This window comes from Anthonomus grandis, chromosome 3 (assembly GCF_022605725.1).
Source record: "Anthonomus grandis grandis chromosome 3, icAntGran1.3, whole genome shotgun sequence".
In the NCBI taxonomy this organism is placed as follows: domain Eukaryota; kingdom Metazoa; phylum Arthropoda; class Insecta; order Coleoptera; family Curculionidae; genus Anthonomus; species Anthonomus grandis.
The window spans coordinates 19,148,077-19,153,929 of record NC_065548.1 but is presented as its reverse complement, the minus strand read 5'-3'; positions in this window follow the sequence as shown (position 1 = coordinate 19,153,929).

Here is a 5,853-nt window from a genome sequence, read left to right as displayed (position 1 = left end):
ATCTTTTTTGTATTCGAATTTTAATTTACCTTTCACGCCTATCTTTTTCTCCTATTGCAATAAATGGAATTGCAATTGACTAAATTTTAATAAGTCTTTTATAAATTAAAAAAGGAAATTTTTTCTCAAGAATGTTAAGTTAGGCAAGTTACCTTTAGAAAATCTATAATATGTGTAAAAAAAATTAAACTGCCTACTCTATTCTAACATATTTCTGTTTTTCAAATTATTTAAATTCCATGAAATATGAACTAATAAATTATGTATAACCAAAATAATACATTCAATAGAATCTCATCCATATTTTATTATCCTTCTGTAAAGTAACATACAACTTTAATTCGGAACGGTCCTGGGATGCATTATTTTAATCCAATATGAATTTTAAAATTGTAGAGTTATATTTTCAGCCCTCGCACATATCTAATATAAAATTTTAAAGTTAGAAACTTTTTCAGTATTATCTGCAATTTGAAATTTTTCATTTGTAATGCATGATATACCCATATCTTTTCGACTTTTGACTTATTTTTTAAAAGAAGTTTCCGCATCCAGAAAGTAAAGTTCTAGGACTCTCCTTAAATTTAATTTTATCCTGTCGTAGGTCGTCTCTTTCCATAGGAGTCCTAAGTCAGATAGAAGGCTTTGTAACATTCTTTGTTTGTTTTAGAAGTAAATATTTTATGTATTTTATGTCAAAGGAAGTTTTTGTTTTGTCGTTTTTATAAAGAAAAGCACTTATCGTATTAAACTCATTACTTTATTAATAGAAGTAGGTTACTACGCTAATGAGTTTCTGACAACTGATTTGCTCAAGCAGCTTTGTTCAAATGAACTAAATAATATATTAATGTTTTCGAACTCGTATACTCAGTTTTGAAACACTAATTTATCCTAGGTGTGTAGTTTGTATTATTAAAATGAGATGAAATTAAAGGACACTATAAGGAAATAGTTTAACCAAACTTTAGTGCCTGCAAATTTATTTTTCCCTAATTTAGTCATTGAAATATGAAGTGAGTTCAAAATATTAATATTATAATATATAGATGCTTTTCTATATAATTATATATATACATACGAAAATATTTTGCAATCGATTATTGGTTGAATAATTAATTGAAAAATATGATTTAGAGTGCAGTGGCAGATATACGTTTAAACACCAGTATTGAACTATGTCTAAATATGAATTGTTGTGCATACACATCTAGTGATTTATTGGATGTTGCAGATCTCACATGTCATATACAATGTCCATGTTCTAAGAATTAGAATGTCATAATTATTTAAAAAAAAACTGAGTAACTAAGAAATCCATAGCAGAAATCTATGTATACACTTGGAAACTTGCATGAATAATTAAGAAGATAAATTCTATAATTTATCAGGTTATTGGTTTAATAAGTAATATGGTATACTTATACAGCCAAGTTAGTAACGAATATCCATAAGTAAGTGTACAAGGATTTGAGCTGTATTTTTATTTCATTGGACCTACAAAAATTCTTTGATATCTAAAATATTTATTTTGGTGCTTAAATAATATGAAATAATTAGTAATATCTTCTCTCTACTATTTTTTACAATGATGTTCACAGTACTTTGAAAAATATAATATCCGAGATACCCAAAGACTTTATATTGAAACCAAAAATATATGTTGATGATACGGTATTAATATGCAGCAAAAGATTCCAAGACACTAGAAAACGACTAAAGTCAAATAGATCAACGCCTTAAATACCAGAAACGTTTCTTAATATGAATAAATGCATCTATCTATAATTTCATATATAAAACCATGCAGAGAGTTAGAACTCTACAATGAAGAATATTAGAAACATTAAAACAAAAAACTGATTAAATATCTTAGTAAACATTTGTCCCACTTGACTATCAATAAAAATATATTCACTTAGCCGTTCAGCATGTGCACTGTTGTGAAATATAATGTTTTGTTGTATGTCTTGATGCAAGCGAGAGTCTGTACCTAAAAAGAAAAGTTTATTTTAAGCATTAATTTTACTCTTGCCGAAGAACTGCATAATTATATCCTACCAAACAACGAGGTTTTCGTTCTAAAGGAATATTAATTGTTGCAGCACACAAATGCATTTATTTAATTATTCTGCCATCAAATAACAAACTACTTAAAAATATTGCAAATTACCAGCCAAAAAAAATTCAAGGCTAAAGTGAAAGAACTACGGTTAGGAAACTATTTTGGAGATTTTTAATGTAATGAATTTAAAATCTATAATAGTTAGTTATTGCTTATTTTTCACTATTGCATTTTTCTTTTTATTTACATTTTATGGATACTCATTTTGATACTATAGAGCCAACGTAGCTTCGGTTGATCGTTTACCTGCTAATTATATTATGTACTATTATTCCTATTAAGTTTGCCCACCTGGAATATGGAAATAAAGTAGTTCTTCTGGACTTAATGTCGCACGTCAATTTAGATATATAGAGGGACATTCAACTTTATATTTGATAGAGTTCTATTAATTACCCAGTTTGTGACAATCATTGTAAGCAGCGTTTAAATCTCTATTCAATAGTACCAAAAAAAATCAATCGGTTTTGTGTGGTCTCTTGGAAAAAATTTATGAGGATTTTATATTTATGTGCCAGCCAATAGTGACCAAAAATGTCTGAGAATATTGAATATCTTATCGAGCTCAAGCTTTTGCATTCCAAATGGCTACCCTAAAATGATACATAATTTTAAAGCGCATATATTAGATGCAGTGACTTTAATGCCAGAATATTAATAAAAGTCATATAAGATAGGAATATAGTAACAGACGTAACAGTCCTAAACAGCCTGACCACTAAAAGTTACCACAAAATGCTACAAGCCAAAATAGTATTAAGTACTGAAATGGAACGACACGGAATTATAAGGAAAACAAACAAGAATGGAATATGAAAAAACAAACATATGTAGAGAATTTCAAAAAGTACATCACCGAACAATTAAAAGGATGCGAAAGAAACTATAAAGAGCTTGAATGATCAAATAACGCATGCCTTGTTGGAAAGCCAGAGAAGATACTGTCTCAATTTACAGAAAAAAAAATATTGAAAAAGCTACCAAACAACTGATGGAAAGAAGGAGAGCCATGAGAAGCGATGAGATGACCACTACTCAACAGTCAAAAGAAATAAACATACTTATATTAAAAGTCATGAAAAGAGACATCAGATCATATATTCAGCAACAAATCCAACAAACAATAGGAAATACATAATAGATACATATATGAATTTAAAGGGAGCAAATAATATCACAAATATAGAGCCAGAAATAACGACGTCTATGAATAAAATAGTTAATCAGGGATCAGAGATGTTACCAGAAATCTTCATCGATTAAATAAGGCTAGCATTAAGAAAAGCAAAAAAAAGCAATACTCCTGGCGAGGATGGTTTGATATTTGACGCAATTAAGATTGGTGGGAAAATCCTACTAGAGAAAATTAAAAGTCTTTTCAATATGTGCCTTTATGACCACATCACACCAGACAAGGGCTATAACGCTACTGTAATATTGCTCTATATTAAATATATACTGGGTGGTGCGTCGCCGAGCGGAACATAGGAAATCCCATGTAAATTTTAAGAAGGTTAATTATTGGCTTCTTTGTACATTTTACAGAAAAAAATGTAAAATAACTTTTTGAAGAGACTAATCTGGTAAACCGTCATGCAAAGTTTCAAAAAATTTTAATAAGCGAATCTTGAATTATTCAATTAAATGTAATTGCAAAATTACCAAATTTTCGGTTCAGGTAAAACCAGACAACAGCCACCAGCAAACAATTTTCTATAAGGCTTTGTCAAATCTGACGTACAGCCGAATACAAGAAATGTTTTTTTTTTCGTTTTATCAATCTCACAACCATACATTCAAAGTAAGACATGTTAACATTACTTTTTTATCTAAACTTTTATTTAATATATCGATGAAATTATATTAAATATTTATATTTATTTTTTCGTCGATTCGCTTATTATAATTTTTTTGAAGCTTTGCAAAAGGGTTTGCCAGATTGGTCTCTTCAAAAAGTTATCTTACATTTTTTCTATATAATGTACAAGGAACCCATTAATTGACCCCCTTAAAATTTACATAGGTTTTCCTATGTTCCGCTCGGCGATGCAGAATATGGCTGAACTAGAGAATTATAAGCCAATAAACATGCTAAGTCATCTTTGGAAACTATTTACCAGAATTATAACTGCAAGGCTTGAAAATAAATTGGATTTCTGCCAACCAATAGAACAGGGGAGATTGCGTGAATAATTGGTATTAACAATCACTTGCTTGAGTATCAAAGCATTAAGAGAAAGAACTGTCGAGTACGACAGATTACTCGTTCTTATCTTTGTAGATTTTCAGAAACCCTTTGACACGGTCAAAAGAGATGCAGTCTTAAGTATATTATAAAAATACCATTCGATTCCAGGATAACCTAACACAAGATTTATATTAAAAACGCGACAGCTAAATTTAACATGCATGAAACCATTTATATAATATCTGTTAGAAACATTGTCGCCAGAACTCTTTTTCACCTTTCTGGAGCCATCAAGGAATTGCACTGGGAAGAGAAAAGTATAAACATAAATAATCAATACCCAATAGATCTGCGCTTTGCGGATGATATAATACTACTGCAAGACAACTTGAAAGATATTAAGCATATGCTTTAATACCTACAGCACATATGCACTGAGATTGGTTTAAAAATCAACTTTTTTAAAACAAAATACATCACAAATTTCGTTCCTAATAAAAGTTGGTTGATGAACAAGAGGTAGAACTTGTGACTGGCTAAGCATATATGGTTTATAAAATAAGAATAACAAGAAACAAGCAAACCTGTAAACTAAAGAGTTAAAAAATAATTAAAAAGGAAACTTTTTAATCAGTGCGCCTTGCCGGTGTTGACCAACGTAGAAGAAACGTTAATCCTACCTACCGCATTTGCCTAGAAGCTAAAAACAACTCAACAAAAAGCAGGAAGGTCTGTGCCTGGAGGTTATGTAGGTGCCTGTGCCGAATTAAAGATCTGTGAGGAAGAACTGATCTTTCTAATCTTATATCACCAGTGGCTAGCCTTAAATAGAATTGAGTGGCGTATGTTTCTCAAATAACAGATGGTAGATGAATGAGGAGATTGCTCAATTGGTAATCAAGAAATGATAAAAGAAGTAGAAGAAGACCTTCTACAAAATCGATCGACGATATCAAAAGCAATTATATGGAGAGCGCTCAAGACAGGAAAAATATTTGAGGAGGCCTATATCCAGCAGTGGATGCAAAGGGTTGAATGGAAGTGATGATGATGTTTTTAGTCTGGGGTATTATAAAAAATGGTGGTGAAATAATGTTTTTTCTTTGTAATTAATTAAACTACAGATAATATTAGGTTTATTGAATAATATGATTGATTCATATATTATATATAAATCATTCCGAGAAACAATGCATTGAAAAGTTCACAATTTATTATAATCCGATGGCTGCTGTTTATAACCTAGCAATTTATAGCAAATATCATAGTCTAGTTATACTACTTTTTAGTTTTAAGTGAAGATGATAGACTAAGATTTACAATTATAGTGATATTTCCAAATTTCATTTTAATTTTAAAAGCGTTTTAATTTATTGTAAGCTTTCAAGAATTTTCAGTTTTAAGGTGACGAAAAGTCGTATAATCCCAAAAAGCAATAAGCTTACAACTCAATAACTCTTCTTTAGTTCAAATTATTAATTTAAAATTTAAATATTAAGACATCTAAAGAAAATTCAGAGCTGCCTCTTACCTTATGTGA